The following is an 18,967-nucleotide window of genomic DNA, read 5'->3' as shown; positions in this document are numbered from 1 at the left end:
CTGGTTAATAGATAGTCATCTATTTGCTGTGTTCTCACACATCAGAAGGGGCAAGGGGGCTCTCTTAGGCCTCTTTTTCAAGAGCACTCATTCATAAGGGCTCTGCCTTCATGACCTAATCACTGCCCAAAGGTCCCACCTCCTAATAGTATCACCTTAGAGGTTATAATTTCAACATATGAATTTGGGGAGGCACAAATATTCAGTCCCTGTGCATATGCATGCTCACTTAGTTGTTTCCAACTCTTTGAGACCACATGAACAGCAATCCGCCAGGCTCTTCTGTCCATGGTATTTTCTAGGCAGGAATACTGGAGTGGGTTGCCATTTCCTCTTCCAAGGGATCTTCCCCACCCAGGGATCGAACCCAAGTTTCCTGTGTCTCCTGCATTGGCAGGCAGATTCTTTACTTCTGTGCCACCTGGGATTCCATCAGAGAACTCTTTTTCTTCCTCATCCAGAGCCCAGACTATAAAGTTTCCTTAATGATTAGAATGTTTTCTAGTCCAGGGGTCCTCAATCTCTGGGATCTAATACCTGATCGTATTGCTGATCCTGCTCACAGCATCAGTTTTCTCTCTGTATCTCACGGTGTGCATTGTTTGCTGAACCCATGGTAGGCAAGGCATGAGCTAAGAGGCTGGAAGAAAATGAAAGGAGCCAAAGGAACTGCAGACACGTTTATTGTTTCCTGGCTAGCACAGCAGCTGTAGCAGCAGACATAACACAACATAATTGCACACAACCCTGATGAGCTTTTCCAGGTGAAGCTTATATATACTTACAGAACAAAAGTAGCTTGTGGCCAAGTGGGTACCTAATGACATGCATGTGCAGTGCTATAAGTGATCTCAGCTGTTACATAACCATGTAAAGTCATTGTTTACAGAACATGAAGTGAGAGGGCATGAGAGTGTGGGGCAAGAGAGCCTGACTGGCGCCATCTTATTAATTTTCCCACACTGATGATCTGAACTGGAACTGATATAATAACAATAGAAATAAAGTACACAATAAATGTAATGTGCTTGAATCATCCCCAAAACAACCCCCCTAACTGCCTGTGGAAAAATTGTCTTCCGTGAAACTGGTCTGTGGTGCCAAAAAGGTTGGGGACTGCTAGTATCTAGTCAACCTTCTATTAGGAGCACAATCCACCATCAGCTGTGTGTGTGTGTGTGTGTGTGTGTGTGTGTGTGTTTGTGTGTGTGTGTGTGTGTGTGTGACTTGCCCCTGGGTTTCCCTTCCCTCTTCACTCCCAGAGACTTTCTCGCTCTTCTGAGCTTGGCCTGGCTATCACATGGCTGGGTGTTTGCAGCACAAGGGCATTTGGACTATCTAATCGACATCTTGTCTGGACCAGGAGCTGTCACATCCCTGCCAGTTGTAGTCTCCCTTGCTAGCAATGAAAACATATCTAAGCCTCCGGCGAACAGTCATCTTGTAGGTTGTTTTTTTTCTCCTTTCTATACATAAAAAATAAATCCGATTCTCCATTTTTTTTTCCTTTAAAGTTTCTTTTAAAAATAAATTGTTTAAGAATTATGGGAAGATGGCAGCGGTTGTGGAAGCATAGTTATGTCTTCCATGATTCCCACATAACACAGGGCCATTAACATATTAAAACCAAAATCCACTCATAATACTTCAACAAGAGCAGGTGGCGCTAGTGATAATGAATCCAACTGCTAATGCAGGAGATGCCTGAGAAAAGGGTTGGATCCCTGGGTCGGGAAGATCCCCCGGAGGAGGGCATGGCAACCCACTCCAGTATTCTTGCCTGGGAAATCCCGAGGACAGAGGAGCCTGGTGGGCTACAATTCATAGGGCCGCACAAAGTCGGAGACCACTGAAGCGACTTAGCACATACATACAGATGACAAGGTATCCCTCTGTAATCACAAAATGCAAACCAGTGGACAATACCCAGTAGACCTGCCCAGTATCACCCTAAAAGTGGGGAAAGCAGAAAGAAGCAACAGTGTCACCGGACGCCTGAAGGCCGGGCACATTTTCAATAAAGCAGCACAGTGAGGCCAGCCCCACCCCTTTCCAGAAGAGCCCCACGCATGCTCTGTGCAGGCGATACTTAAAGCCCCACCCCAGCGCTCAGAGCTTGGGCGGTGAAGGAGTCCAGCAAGGAGCTGCAGTGGAAGGCAGAGGATCTTGGCTAAACTCCACCAGTGAATGAGGCAGACGTCTAAGGTAACTCATGAAAGTCTTTATATCCTCTCACTGAACTGTCAGGGTTCCACTGGGACTGGACTGCACAATGGACATCAAGAATAAGGAGTGGAATCAAAATTAAGTAGGATGGGAACGGTAAAGACGAACGCCAGGGAAGCTCAAATTCAGGTCTGGAACCAGTAAAAGCAAAAAAGGCACTGGCGTCTGACAAGAAATTTCAGGGGCTCCAAACAACTCAGAAATCAAAGTAAATGAAATTTTTAAGGCAATAATTCTTTAAAAAGCGAATTTAATGCCAAAAATCCTTGACGAGCAAAATCTCAAACTTTTAAAGATAGAATCATTAACAGTTTGATGCGGAGCCGTTCTGGAGCTTAGAGGCAAAAGGAAAAATCAGTAATGCTGATCCTGATTACACGACAGTGTTTCATGAAAATGTTCCAGGCGCCCTCCTTGAGAAGTCTACGAAAGAACCCGCTTCAGAAATGAAAATAACTGAAGAGACATTGCAGTAAAGATTAGTGTGAAGATTAAAGGAAGGTTTAAAAAAAAGTAGTATGTAATTGATACAGATTTGGGTCCTTGGACTCGATTTAATCAATTGAAATCTGCTGAGGAATTCAGACAGGGTTTTATTGGGACTCCTGTTGCACGGAGGGAGTGAAAGCAAGTAACAAGTGCCCTTGCTTGCTGTTGAAGCGGGGGAGGGGACTGTTTCCTTAAAGAGGTGAGGGTATGGGTGTATCATTGGACGCTGGAGGGGTGGCTTTGGTGGTCTGCCCACCCCCTTGGTGCTGCTGTGTGCGCTGATCATGCACAATACCCTCCGTTGATCCTAGCACTTCAGAAGTGGCAGTAGGTTTGTGGCCTTTTGGTATCCTAGTGTTTGTAATTAACCCGACTTTGGGTGTCTGTGGTTAATTTTGGTCCTTTATATTCTGCTGCTGGAGGAGACTTTTCTCCAGGTGCAAGCATTCAGGTAAAGGGGCCCAGGTTCCAGCCTATGTCATAATAGCTTTATATTCTGAGAATGTAAGTATGATACAAAAAATTGGGAAAGGAGAGGAGAGAATTGAAATATGGTGTGAACTTCTGTTTTCTGAAGTCATAACTAGTTCTTATATTTTTCCTAGCTTATCACAGTTTATGATTCTGCAGTATAGTTAACAATCAAGCATGTTACTTTCAGATGTATGACATGATTCAACATTTCTGCATATTGTAAAATATCACCACACAAAAAATATTTATTTTAGTATGTGACAGAAATTCACATCATTAATGTAATTAACAGATGGAGCTTTTTAAATGAGGTAGGTGCCTTGATGTATTCAGAGCAATAAGTCAGACTGGGGTGAACATCCTCGAAGCAACTGGCATTTCAGATTGGTCTTGGGTTGCAGAAATAGCTGGTTATATACAGTTGATGATTAACATTTCAGAGAGTAGAGATAGTATATAAAGGGCACAGCAGTGTATGCCCATGTTATATTTTATTGGAAGAATAGAAACTTCCAAACATTTGAAGAAATTTAATTGGAATGATCTTGAAAGTAGATATTATGAAGACTAACAACAGCGTCAGGTGTGAGTTAGGAAGCAGAACTTCTGAGTTGATCCTTGAGATGAATATAATCCAGGTGGGCACCTGGACTGCTGCCTGTGGAAGACAAGACGCTGGCCCAGAGAGTCCAACTACGTTTATATGAAATTCTTAACCCACAGGAACTGGGAAAATAAACCGTGGTTGTTATGTTAAGCTGCTGACTTGGGGGCTAATTTATTATGCAATTGTCCGAAACTAACACAGGAAGTTTAACAAACTTTTGTGTGTGTCTAATTTCCAAATTAATTTTCTCCAGCTTAAAATGCCTCTAGTAGTCTGTTTCCTCATACATCAGAGCGTTGAAGTATGGGGGTTCAGTTGCTCCATATGCTTAATATTTTCCATATTTTTTTACCATTCTATGTGGTGATATATTGTGGTTTTAGTATTTATCTGATGACTAATGAACTTGAATACATTTTTATACATTTATCGGCTATTTGAATATCATTTGTTAAGCATCTGATAAAATTTTTCTCTTTGAGTTGTCTTTATTATAGATTATAGTGGTGGTTCATATATCTAGATATACATCCTTTGTCAGGTGTACTTCGTGGTTTGCCTTTTTGCTCTGTTAATATAATCTTTTGATACAAAGAAATTCTTGATTTTCTTCTGGGATTAGTAATGTTAATATCTTGTTCAAGAAATCTTTGCCTAATTTGGCACCACAAAGATATTTCTTTGTGTTTTCCTCTGTCATCTGTATTGTTTTCCCTTTCATACTGGAATCTGCAATCCACCTAGAATTGTTTTTTGTTTATGGTGAAAGGTAGAGGTCAAGATGCATTTTTCTCCCCATGAAGTATATAATAGGCCCAGTATCATTTCTTCAAAAGACCTACTTTTCTGCATTGTACTATAATAGAGCTTTGATTGTAATCTGGTGGATGACTATGTATATGAAAGATTCTACTAAGTGTTTGTGATATTCAGTTGTCAAAAAAAGTCATACTAGTCAGAAAACTCGCATATTTACCTATTTATTTTTGAGTAAGGGGGGAAATGTGCTATTTAAAATTCTGTGCCATTGCAGGTCTTCACAGAGATCTCATTCTTGTTGACAGGACTTCAAAAACCTTTTGTTATAATTTGGGACAATGTCTAGTTATTGTCCATTTGAAGTTTATCCTGATCTTTGGAAAAATATATTGGTTATTTAAAACAAACCTACAGATGTTTCATCTGCCTTAATTCTTTCTGTTTCACTGACAGGAAGCAACATTCAGTGCTACAAATGATGTTATGAGTTATGGCAAGAATAAAGAAGCTTTTAAGGGCATGTCCATCAGTTTTTTCTAAGAGAGAAAAGGGCCTTGGAGCAATGCGTTCCTGCTGCTTCCTGTTCTTCCCCTTCCTCCTTTATCCCACATGGGACATAATACAGACTGAGAGTGATTACAAACAAAATAACTATAGAAACTTAGAACCTTAGGTAAAAACAAAACATTTAAGTGTCAAACATATCACCTGTTCCCCAGCATTTAAATGATTCTGTTAACCTGGGCTCTCTGCTTCCAGGATTGCTGATACTCTCAGTTCATTCTCAATAGTCTGCTAGAGCCAGGGCCCCCAACCTTTTTGGCACCAGGGACCAGTTGGCTTTGGAAGATAGTTTTTCCACCAACTGGGGTGGGGGATGATTTCAGGATGATTCAGGGACATTTTTGTGAACTTTATTTCTATTATTAGATCAGCTTCATGTCACATCATCAGGCATTAGATGCCAGAGGCTGGGGACCCCCCTGCACTGGAGTGTTCTGTTTTCAACACAGAATACCTCACTGTGGTATGAGATGTGGTTGCCATCTCACATTGAGGTGGGAATCAAGTTCATTAATGACCCAAGAAAGCCCAGCAAACTATGACCCCGGGAGTGCCACCTCTCTTATTTCTTTTCCCCTTTCTTTTTTCCATCACACTGATTTCTTGCTCTCCTAACAGACCAGGGGAGCTTCTTCATCAAGCCATTCAGATTCCCTCTTCCTGGAATATAATGACTCTAGATGTTTATATCTATGATTCCTTCACCTCCTTTAAGTTTACTTACTTGTCTCTTCTCACAAAGGTTTTCCTTGTAGTTCGCTATCCCTATTTTTTTTCTTTTTCTACAGATCTTATCACCATTCAATATGTGATGTCATTACTTAAGTTTATTATCTTTTCTTTCCAAACTAGAATGTAAGATGCATGATAATGGGGAATATGTTCTTTCTTTGGTGCCTTGAACAGTGGTTACACACATACTACATACTTGATAGTTGAATATGTGAATGAATAGTTTTCAGTTAGTTTGACCATTTGTTTTATAATCAGCTCTGTAAAGTTATTTCTAGAGATGTGTTTCACAAGGACATTTCTTGTAGCCTAGATTTTCCGAAAGTGAGATTTTGGGCAGTGCCATTAATGACAAAAATTCAAATTTTTGAAAAGCATTAGAGTGGCTCATATATAAAATTCAAAAGAGGGAACAATACCTCAGAGGATGCATATTCATTTTTAAAGAGAGCTATACATAATAAAATATAGCAGATAATTATTGGGGAAATAAGACAGAATTAAGCAGGATATGTTCTCATTATACATGCTTAGTAAATTACAAAAATTATCTCTGAGCTCAAGATGGACAGCTCATCCTCAATCCAGTTTACCTGCTTAGAAACAGAATGTGCTGATAAATGTCTAGGTCTAAGGACTTAAATTATCATTATCTAAATTTGTTTCTTTTTTTGGGTGGGGGAACCCCTCAAGTTTCTTAAAAAACAAACCATATAAAATCCCTAAAGCAGGACTTCTTTATTTGACACCTAGACATGTCTTGAAAATATATGTAAATTGTGTGTGAATGTGCATTTTCTGGGGGAAGTTTCCTAAATCTAATTTTTGAAAGAATCCAAGCAGAAAAAATTCAGAACCCAGCTTCAGATCAGTGATTCTTCTACCTGGCAACACATTAAAATCATCCAGCAAGCTTTTTAAAATTGTCAACCAGAGGTCTGCGTTGCCAGCAGTTTGATTTATATAGGTCAGTCTGGGGTGGTGGGGTATAGGTACTAGATTTATTTATTTTTTGAGCTCCTTGATTGATGCCACTGTATACACATAGCTGAGAATAATTGCTACCAATTGGACAGTACAAAATTACCTAGATGTTTTGTTAAAACACAACTTTGCTTGTTTTCTAACCTGGTAGGTCTAGGGTGTGGCCTGATAATGTGCATGACTAACAAGTTTCCAGATCATTTTTTGCTTCTCGTTTTGGGATCACACCATGAAAAACCTACTTTGGCACACTGGTTTTTAATGCTGGCTGCTTGTTGGGATTACCTGGGATGTTTTTAACATACTGTTGTTTGATACTACCTGGCTTAATTAGAGATGCTGATTTAACTGATCTGAGATGAAATCTGAACTAGAGTTTTTTAAATAGACTCTCAGTTAATTTTGTAACTTTTCATTTTTAAAGAATTATTGATTCACAGAATCAGAGTATACAGAGGGACTGCATACCATTCACCCAGTTTCCTTCAGTGTTAACATCTTTGCAAATCTATTGTATGATATTAAAACCATGACATTGATGCTGGTACAATCCACAGCATGTTCAGATGTCATCAGTTTTACAGTCACTCAAGTCACTCATGGGTATGGGGTGTGTGTGGTTCTCTCAATTTTGTCCTGTGTGTAGAAGCATGTAGCCACCAATATAATCCAGATGTAGAATTGTTACATTATCACAAAGATCTTGCATCCTTTATTTGCTCCTCTTTTGCAGTTACAGTCAACTCCTCTCCCCACCATTCCTAACCCTGGGCAATCACTGATATCTTCTCCATCTCTATCATTCTGTTATTTTAGGAATGTTTACACAAATAGAAGCATCCAGTACATGAGCTTTTGAGATTGGCTGTTTTCAGTCAACGTAATATCCATGAAGTTCATCCAAGTTTTTGAGTATATCAGTAATTTATGCTATTTATTGATAGTAGCATTTTATTGTATGAATATACCATAGTTTATTTACCCATTCATCCACTGAAGGACATTTGGATTATTTCCAGATTTTGACCTTTACAAATAAAAGTATGAACATTCATGTACAGGTTTTTATATGACAATAAGTTTCCATTTCTCTGGGATAAATGCCCAAGAGTACAACTTCTGGATCATATGGTAAGCATAAGTTTAGTTTTGCGAGAAACTGAAACTGCTACCATTTTACCTTCTGACTAGTAAAGTACCATTTTACCTTCTAATCAGTAAAGTATGAGTGGTCTCATTTTTTGTGCATCCTTGCCAGCATTTGGTGTTCTCACAGTTTTGAAAAATTTAGCCACTAATTTAGGGCTCCCTGGTAGCTCACTAGTAAAGAATGATCCTGCAATGCAGGAGACCATGGTTCGATTCCTGGGTTGGGAAGATCACCTGGAGAAGGAAATGACAACCACTCCAGTAATCTTGGGCTTTCCCGGTGGCTCAGTCCATAATGAATCCGCCTAATGTGGAAGACCTGGGTTCGATCCCTGGGTTGGGAAGATTCCCTGGAAGAGAGCATGGCAACCCATTCCAGTATTCTTGCCTAGAGAATTCCCATGGACAGAGGAGCCTGGCGGGCTACAGTCCATGGGGTCACAAAGAGTCAGACACAACTGAGTGACTAAGCACAGCCCAGACACTAATTTAGATATGTAGTGATATCTCCTGTGGTTTTAATTTAAATTTTTCTTATATCTAATGATATCGAATATTTTCCCATATGCTTATTTGCCATCTGTATATCTTCTCTGGTTAAATGACTCTTCATATCTTTTTCGTATTTGTCAAATATACTGATCTGTTTTTGTAGTGGTGAGGTTTGAGAGTTTGTTATATATTCTAGGTATAAGACCTTTTATTGAAGAAGGAAATGGCAACCCACTCTGACATTCTTGCCTGGAGAATTCCATGGACAGAGGAGCCTGGCTGGCTACAGTCTATGGGGTCACAAAGTGTCTGACACGACTGAGCAACTAACACACACAAGACCTTTTATAAATATATGTGATTTATAAAATTACCTTTCAGTCTGTGGCTTTCTTTTTCATCCTCTTCACAAGGTATTCCATGAGGAAGAAGTTTTTAATTTTTCTGTAGTTCATTTTTTTTTCTTTCATGAACTGTGTGTTTTTGTTGTCAAGTCTAAAATCTCTTTGCTTGCTCTAGAGACTTAGGACTTTTCCATACGCTTTTAACAGTTTAATACTTCTACATCTTACTTTTAAGTTTGTGAATCTTTTGAGTTAATGCTTTCTTGTAAGGTATGAGATTTAGATAAAGGTTTATTTTAGGGGGCCTATGCTCCAGTTGCTCCAGAACCATTTGTTAAAAACATTTGTGCCACAAAGTTACAGAAGAGGCCATACAGGGATCCCAATATATAGGGGTTGTCAAGGAGCAGAAGACCAGTGAGGAAGGAGAGTGTGGTGTCCTAGAATGCAATAGGACAATGTGTTTCAAGAAGTGGTCAGCTCTTCCAAATACTGCAAGAGGTCAAGCAGAATGAGAGTTCGAATAAGACAGAGAAGTGGGATTGGGCTTTATACACTGAAACTTTATGCTGATAGAAATATGAGGACAGGATTTGCTTGTCTCTTATCGTAGCATCTGAAAGAACAGAAGCAGATGAGAAGTTGACTTCATGATAAATTTTGCAATATTGTGGCATCTGTAGGGGTGGAAGTGACAGCAGCATAACTTAAATAGCTAAAAACATATGACTCATATAAGGAATTGAGTGGGACTGGTTTTAGGACTAACTGGAGCCAGGGTATCTATCATCCCCGAGGTTTTTTTTTTTTCACCTCTCTTTACTTTTCCCTCTTCTTTGTGGATGGAACTTGTTTCTGAGAGAGGCACACCATCTGGAGGTTGTAAGATGTAGTTGGGGAGAGGGTGCTGCAGGGAGTTAGGAGTAGATGGGGGGTCTGTAGGAAAAGTTGGAGACAATAACCATGATAATAGGGGTACAGGTAATTCAACAAACATATTTTCACCTACAGTTCACTCTTGAACAACATGAGTTTGAACTGCATGGGTCCACTTACAGACAGATTTTTTTTTCCTCCAAAAAGTAAGGTACTATACCGTCTGCAATTTGATGAGTCCAGGAACACAGAACCACAAATAAAGAGGGTGACTGTAAAGGTGTACTCAGATTTTTGACCTCTGGAAATGTCAGCACCCTTAATCGCTGTTGTTCAAGGGTCAATTTTATTTCCCTCATCCATCCACAGAAAAGATTACTGGGGAGCTGACTGTATCTTCATCACGTACATAGAAGTGTTCAGTTTAGTCAGTTCAGTTCAGTCACTCAGTCGTGTCCGACTCTTTGTGACCCCATGGACTGCAGCATGCCAGGCCTCCCTGTCCATCACCAACTACCAGAATTTACTCAAACTTATGTCCATTGAGCTGGTGATGCCAACCAACCATCTCATCCTCTGTTGTCCCCTTCTCCTCCCGCCTTCAGTCTTTCGTAGCATCAGGGTCTTTTCAAATGAGTCAGCTCTTCTCATCAGGTGGCCAAAGTATTGGAGTTTCAGCTTCAACATCAGTCCTTCCAATGAATATTCAGGACTGATTTCCTTCTATAATTATGAACATAGAAGTGTTCATATGTACTCAAACCTTATTTATTGCATATGAATATATATGTGTGTTCATATGTACACAATAGATGTCTTATATAGGATTTTCATTTAAATTTTTGTAATTTAAATATAGAATATTTCAGAAAAACAATATTGTTGTTCTAGTAGGTACCTGGACTCCATCTGAAAAGAACTAGGCAATGGTTTTTTAATTTTTTAAACATTTTTATTAGTTGTTTTACAATGTTGTATTATATAGTTGCTTTACCATATATAGTACAGCTACTTTATGGTATTAGTTTCTTCTGAACAGCAAAATGAATCAGCTATGTTTACATATAGCCCCTCCCTTTTGAACTTCCCATTAATGTCAACATAGTGCATTAAGTACAGTTCTCTGTCCTATATAGTATGTTCTCATTAGTTATCCAATTTATACACAGTATCAGTAGTATATATGTGTCTATCTCAATCCCTCCCACCCTCCTCCTTTTCCCCTTGGTATCCATACATTTGTTCTCTACATCTGTGTCTCAATTTCTGTTTTGAAAATAGGATCATCTGTAACATTTTTTCTAGATTCCACATGTATGCATTAATATACAATATTTGTTTTCATCTTTCTGATTTGCTTTATTCTGTATGACAGTCTTTAAGCTCATCTACATCTCTGCAAATGACCCAGTTTCATTCCTTTTTGTGGCTTAGTAGTATTCCATTGTGTAGATGTACCACATCTTCTTTATCCATTCTTCTGTTGATGGACATTTAGGTTGCTTCTGTATCCTGACTGTTGTAAATAGTGCTAGTATGAGCATTAGGGTACATGTATCTTTTTGAATTATGATTTTCTCTGGGTATATGCCCAGGAGTGAGTTTCCTAGATCATATGGTAATTCTATTTCTAGTTTTGTAAGGAAAACTCCATACTGTTTTGGGTTGTTTGTTTTGTATATATTGAGCTGCATGAGCTCTTTGTATTTTGGAGATTAGTCCTTTGTCAATTGCTTCATTTTCAAATTTTTTCCCCTATTCTGAGAGTCTTTTTATCTTGTTTACAGATTCCTCTGCCATGCAAAAGATCCCATTTGTTTTTATTTTCATTACTCTAAGAGGTGGATCATAAAGATCTTACTGTGATTTATGTCAAAGAGTGTTCTGCCTATGTTTTTCTCTAAGAGTTTTATAATGTGTGGCCTTAAATTCAGGTCTTTAATGTATTTTGAATTTATTTTTGTGTATCATGTTAGAAAGTGTTCTAGTATCATTCTTTTACATGTAGCTGTCCAGTTTTCCCAGGACCACTTATTGAACAGGCTGTCTTTTTCCATTGTATATTCTTACCTCTTTTGTCATCAATTCAGTGGACATGAGTTTGACCAAACTCCAGGAAATAGTGAAGGACAAGCAAGCCAGGTGTGCTGCAGTCCATGGGGTTGCAAAGTATTGGACATGACTGAGTGACTGAGCAACAAAAAGGAGACTGTAGGTGTATAGGTTTGAAAAAGGGGCTTCCCAGGTGGCGCTAGTGGTAAAGAACCCACACGCCAATACAGGAGATGTAAGAGACAAGGATTTCATCCCTGGGTTGGGAAGATCCCCTGGAGAAGGGCATGACAACCCACTCCAGTCTTCTTGCCTGGAAAATCCCATGAACAGAGGAGCCTGATCTCTGGGCCCTTTGTCTTGTTCCATAGATCTATATTTCTGTTTCTGTGCCAGTGCCATACTGTCTTGATAACAGTACCTTTGTAGTATAATCTCACATAATATGAAGCAATCACAGGAACATATTCAAGGCCAAAATTTGGGACCTATTTCAGGAGGCTGCATATCTTTATGATATAAATCTAGCTTTACTCCTTAATGCTCAGTTACTCTCATAATAGACTGTATTTCACATGTAGTTATTGATCACTTTTCTCAACATGTAGTAGAATAAATCAAAAAGAAAAGCTGAAAGATGGCCCACTGAAAAATGTAGATACAGAAGTTAAAACACATTATTGTTCTAAATTGCATTGAGTTCAAGTCCCAGGTCCTTACCAAGCCGTTTTTTGAGTTGTACGATGGTCATATCCCACTGAACAAGTCCTTTTGCATCTGCCATGAATAGCTGCGATTTCTTGCAAGGAAAATATCTGAAAAGGAAGAATTTGAGGTGGAAAGTCCTAAAAGGGTTTCCTTTCATAGCTTGATGGAGAAAAATCCTTTCAGCTTATTAGAGGTTTATGTCTTGAGAAAAGCCATCTCTGCTTACCCCATCTCCATTCTATCAGCAGTTGATTAGAGAAACACACTCCATGTGACTGTAACAAGTTTTCCTGTTCTTTACGTCCAGGTAGCCAGCCATAAACAACTCTCTTACTGCTGCAGATCCCACAGCTTCTGTGTCATTTTTAATAACCTTGTCTGAGCTCAGCTGGGCAAGTGAATATAGCTTCAGAATGCTGTAAATGTATCCTTGTCTATCAAATACTTTCACCTTTAATAAAAAGAATTATTAAATCAACTCACAATCAGCCATGTGTGCTATCTGAACAGTCTGGGGAAATAAGTATGTTTTAATTTCATGTTCCCCAGCAAAAGGTCTTTTCTGGTTTATGGCTTTTGGTGTAAATTTCTTAGGACTATGTTTGTTTGATAGTTATTTCAATTCAAAGAACGTTTCCATATAAGCCTCTATTTTTGTCTCTTCTTCATATATGTTGTATCAGCACATAACCTCAAACAACACTTATTAAATTCTCTAAGCACTTGCTCTATTCCTCATGTTTGCATCATGTAGAAATTGATAATAAATTCTCTATTCCATCTCACCATTTGTCATAATCCATTTTCTCAAGAAGTAGCTTCAATAACTATAATAATATTATAATATGTGATAACTATAGCATCAATAACTCAGGCCTAACTAAGTTCTAAGGCCACACTGTTAGAAAAATTGTATGAACAGAAAAGAATTGATGGTGTCTGTTCACTAATTGAATATGATCTTTGTAGTTAGTTCAACTCTTAGTGCCAGGCATATGTCTTGAAAATAAATATTATTCAGGAAAACCATCAAAAACCATTTCTACAGTCTTATTCTGGGCTACATTGTTGAATAATGATGTATGCATGCATCACTATTGTTGTTTAGTTGCTAAGTCATGTCCCGTTCTTTGCAACCCCATGGACTATAGCACACCAGGCTCCTCTGTCCTCCACTATCTCCCAGAGTTTGCACAAATTCATGTCCATCGAATCAGTGATTCTATCTAACAATCTCATCCTTGTCCTTTTCCCTTCAGTCTTTCTCAGCATCAGTGTCTTTTCCAGTGAGTTGGCCTTACACATCAAATGGCCAAAGTATTGGAGCTTCAGCTTCAGCCATTCCAATGAATATTCAGGGTTGATTTCCTTTAGGATTGCCTGGTTTGATCTCCTTGCAGTCCAAGGGATTTTCAAGAGTCTTCTCTAGCACCACAATTCAAAAGCACCAATTTTTCGGCACTCATCCTTCTTTATGACCCAACTCTCACCTGACTCTCGTACATGACTACTAGAAAAAACATAGCTTTGACTATACAGACCTTTGTCGGCAAAGTGATGTCTCTCTTTTTTAATATGCTGTCTAGGTTTGTCATAGCTTTCCCTCCAAGGAGAAAACTTCTTTTAATTTCATGGCTGCAGTCACCATCAGCAGTGATGTTGGAGCCCAAGAAAATAAAATCTGTCATTGCTTCCACATTTTCCCATCTATGTGCCAGTGATGGAACTGGGTGCTATGATCTTAGTTTTTCAAATGTTGAGTTTCAGGGCAACTTTTTTACTCTTATCTTTCACCCTCAGTAGGAGGGTCTTTAGATCCTCTTCACCTTCTGCCATTGGTGGTGGTTTAGTTGCTAAGTTGTGTCCTACTCTTGCAACCACATGGACCAGGCTCCTCTGTCCATGGAATTCTCCAGTTAAGAACACAGGAGTGGGATGCTATTTCCTTTTCCAGGGGATCTTCCTGACTCAGGAATTGAACCCAGGTCTGCTGCATTGCAGGCAGATTCTTTCTGCCATTAGAGTGGTATTACCTGCATATCTGAGATTGTTGATTTTTCTATAATCTTGATTCCAGCTTGTTATTTATCCAGCCCCGTATTTCACATGAAGTGCTCTGCATATAAATTAAATAAGTAGGGTGACAATATATAGCCTTGACATACTCCTTTCCCAACTCTGAACCAGTCCATTGTTCCATGTCTGGTTCTGAGTGTTGCTTCTTGATCTGTGTACAGGTTTCTCAGGGGGCGGATAAGATGGTCTGGTATTGCTGTCTCTAAACATTTTCCACAGTTTGTTGTGATCCACATAGTCAAAGGCTTTAGCATAGTTAATGAATCCGAAGTAGATGTTTTTCTGGAACTTCCTTGCTTTCTCCATGACCTAACGAGTATTAGCATTTTTGTCTCGGGTTCCTCTGCCTCTTTGAAACCCAGCTTGTACATCTGAAAGTTCTCAGTTCATGTACTGAAGCCTAGCTTGAAGGATTTTGAGCATAATCTTATAAGCATGTGAAATGAGCACAATTGTATAGTAGTTTGAACATTCTTTGGTATTGCCCATCTTTGGGATTGGGACAGAAAGTGACCTTCTCCAGTCCTGTGGCCACTGCTGTGTTTTCCAAATTTGCTGACATAGTGAGTGTAGCACTTTAACAGCATCGTCTTTTAGGATTTTAAATAGCTCAGCTGGAATTCTGTCGCCTCCGATAGCTTTGTTTGTAGTAATGCTTCATAATGCTAAAGAATCCGCCTGCAATGCAGGAGACCCCGGTTTGATTCCTGGGAGGGGAAGATCCATTGGAGAAGGGATAGTCTACCCACTCCAGTATTCTTTGGCTTCCCTTGTGGCTCAGCTGGTAAAGAATCCACCTGCAATGAGGGAGACCTGGGTTCGATCCCTAGGTTGGGAAGATCCCCTGCAGAAGGGAAAGGCTACCCACTCCAGTATTCTGTCCTGAAGAATTCTATGGACTACAGTCCATGGGGTCACAAAGAGTCAGACACGACTGAGCAACTTTCACTTCATAATAATACTTCATGAGGCTCACTGGATTTCATACTCCAGGATGTCTTGCTCTAGGTGAGTGACCACACCATTGTAGTTATCTGGGACATGAAGATCTTTTCTGTATAGTTCTGTAAAATCGTGCCACCTCTTTTTAATCTCTTCTGCTTCTGTTAGGTCCTTAAGATTTCTGTCCTTTATCACGCTCATCTTTGTAAGAAATATTCTCTTGGTGTCTCCAGTTCTCTTGAAGAGATCTCTAGTCTTTCCCATTCTATCATTTTCCTCTCTTCTTTGCATTGTTTATTTCAGTGCATGTGCTCTATGGTCAAATCCCAGGTCCTATTCTTATTCATTTTGTGATTTAGGGCAGGTGTCTTCCAGCTGTTTAGTATCAGTTTCCCTATCTATCTAATAGGGATAAAAATGTATCTCCCAGAGTAATTGTAACAGTTTGAAGTTTGAACATAACTCACTGTGGTGTCTTGCAGTCACATTTTACAATAGTTGTCTTTCAGCAAAAGTACTAAATCAGTAGTCTTTTAACAAATTGTATTATTGTGGATCATTTACCTGCCTAGTTGACTTGGAGGACAATTTGCTACATGGACCCAGCTTCCTCTGCCCTGGCTCTGACTCCATCATATCCATATCTCAGGAGGGCCTTATCTTCTCCAGTTTACCCGGCTTCTTGATTGGGGCTAGTTACAGATCTGTGCCATGCTGGAACCCTTATGCATCTGTGGTAGGTTTGAGAAACTCCAGTCCTGAATGCTTCTATGGAATGGACACGACCTCAATGTCCTGGGATCCTGTTACCACAAACCTATCTAAGTGATGTTGGTGGCTAAGAGTGTTGAGAATGCTTTGTGTTCCAGGTCCTTTATGTAGGTACTTTATTTTAAAAAGAAAAATGCTAATTGTATTTTGTAACCTTAAATAATTATGACTGGAACTTTTATTTTGCAGCCTTTTTTTTTCTAACTTGTTACTGGGAATTATTTATGGAACTTGGCATGTTTTTGGATATTCTCCCCAGCTTACTGAATTCTATTTTAATTCTGAAAGTTTGGTATCTTTAGGATTTTACTAGGCATGTATCATTTGTTTTGTAAATAGATATATTTTTATTCCTTCAGTATTTAAAAATTTTCCCATCTTTAAGTCCAATCACATTAACCAAATTGTCCAAAATATTTTTCACAATTGCAATAGTTGGCACAGATGTCTTATTCTTAACTTTTGTGTCATTATTTTAACATTTCACTCTTCAGTGTAATGTTAAGTTTTTGTTAAATATCTGTTGCTAGTATTTATCATTGTATTATTTCCTTCTATTTCTATTAGAGTTTTTTTTGTTATTATTGGCTCTTTAAATTTTATCGATCTTCATATAATTATATACATATATATTTTACTTAAGTAGAGATACTCATTTTGGTCATACTTTCTGGAGTAAACACTATTTAGCCATTGTTTAATATGATTTTATCTATTTCCTGATTTGTTTTTAATAATATTGAAGTGAAATTCACATAGCATTAAATTGAAGATTTTAAATATTAATTCAGTGGTATTTAGTACATTCATAATATGTGCAACTGTGAACTTTATCTGATTCTAAAGCATTTTTATCACCCAAAAGGAAACCTACTAACCAGTTACTCCTCATTCTCATTCTTCTCTACCCTCACCAGCTGACAACTGCCAGTCAGCTCTGTCTCTCTGGGTTTTTCCTCTCCTGTATATTTCACACAAATGATATCATACCATTAATATGTGGTGTTTTATGGCTGACTGCTTTCACTCAGAATGTTTTGAAGTTTCCTCCAAATTGTAGCATTTATCAATACTTCATCTACTTTTCCTGCTAAATAACAATACATTGTAATAATTGTGTCTATCCATCCTTTGATGGGTGGTTTTCACCTTTTAGCTACTGTGAACAGTGCTGCTGTGAGTGTGGGTGAGTATGTATTCAAATACCTCCTTTCATTTCTGCTGGGTATGTACTGAGTGGATTGCTCAGTTGTATACTTTTCTTTTTTAATTTGTTCATTTTATTTCTTTACATTAATCATCTTCATTGTACTTTTTCCACAAAGGTTCCATTTTACTGTTTTTCTATTTTTCTTTAAAAAATTTTTTTGAGTATAGTTGCTTTACAGTGTTGTGTTAGTTTCTACTGTAAAGGAAAGTAAATAAACTATATGTTTACATATATCTCCTCTTTTTCAGATTTCCTTCTCATTTAGGTTACCTCAGAGCATTGACTAGAGCTCCCTATGCTGTAGATTCTCATTAGTTACCTATTTTATACATAGTATCAATAGTGTGTATATGCCAATTCCTATCTCCCAATTTATTCCACCCCACTTTTCTCCTTTGGTATCCACACCTTTGTAGTCTCCATCTGAGTGTCTATTTGTGCTTTTAAATAAGATCATCTATACCAATTTTTTTCTCATTTCACATATATGCATTAATAAACAATATTTGTTTTTCTCTGATTTCCCTCTGTATGACACTCTCTAGGTCCACCCACAGCTCTGCAAATGACCCAGTTTGTTCCTTTTTATTGCTGAGTAGTATTCCATTGCATATGTATGTACCACATCTTTTCTATCCTTTCTTCTGCTGATGGACATCTAGGTTGCTTCCACGTCTTGGCTACTGCAAATAGTGCTGCTATGAACATTAGGGTGCATGTATCTTTTTGAATTATGGTTTTATCTTCCCAGTAGTGGGATTGCTGGGTAGTTCCATTTTTAGTTTTTTAAGGAACCTCCATACTGTTCTCCATAGTGACTGTGTCAGTTTACATTCCCACCAACATTGCAAGAGGGTCCCCCTTTTCTCCATACCCTCTTCAGCGTTTATTGTTTGTGGATTTTGTGGTGATGGCCACTCTGACCAGTGTGAGGTCAGAATCATTGTAGTTTTGAGATCATACATTTCTCACTGTAGCTTTGATTTGCATTTTTCTGTTAGTGATGCTGAGCATCCTTTCATGTGTGTTGCCCGTCTCTGTGTCTTCTCTTGAGAACTCTCTATTTAGGTCTTCTGACCATTTTTTTTTTTTAATTGAGTTGGTTGTTTTTTTGAAATTGAACTACATGAGCTGTTTGCATAACTTTGTAAATTAATTCTTTGTCCACTGTTTCATTTGCAAATATGTTCTCTCATTCTGAGGGTTGTCTTTCCATCTTGTTTATGGTTTCCTTTGCTGTTCAGAACCTTTTAATTTAATCAGGTCCAATTTGTTTATTTTATTTAATTTTATTTTTAATTGGAGGATAATTGCCTTACAATATTGTGTCAGTTTCTGCCATACATCAACATGAATCAGTCATAGGTATACACATGTCTCCTTCCTCTTGAACTTCCCTCCCACCTTCCGCTCCATCCCGCTCCTCTAGGTTGTCACAGAGCACCAGGTTTGAGCTCCCTGTGTCATACAGCAAATTTCCACTGGCTTATTTTACATGTGGTAATACATGTT

At 38.5% G+C, this 18,967-nt stretch overlaps 1 long non-coding RNA gene across 1 annotated transcript in view; it reads left to right on the top strand.

The window, feature by feature from the left end:
- The first annotated feature begins 2,116 nt into the window (after window positions 1–2,116).
- Window positions 2,117–18,967, top strand: part of LOC145520255 (uncharacterized) — a 124,515-nt gene continuing 107,664 nt past the window's right edge. Inside the window, exon 1 of the long non-coding RNA XR_014064345.1 lies at window positions 2,117–2,205. This is a non-coding gene — a long non-coding RNA (uncharacterized LOC145520255). The remainder of the gene's footprint in view (window positions 2,206–18,967) is intronic.

The sequence above is a fragment of the Giraffa tippelskirchi genome, chromosome 9 (genome assembly GCF_054371585.1).
Source record: "Giraffa tippelskirchi isolate mGirTip1 chromosome 9, T2T-mGirTip1v1.2.pri, whole genome shotgun sequence".
NCBI classification, from domain to species: Eukaryota; Metazoa; Chordata; class Mammalia; order Artiodactyla; family Giraffidae; genus Giraffa; species Giraffa tippelskirchi.
The sequence above is the reverse complement of the archived record's forward strand: the minus strand, read 5'-3'. Positions and strand labels throughout refer to the sequence as shown.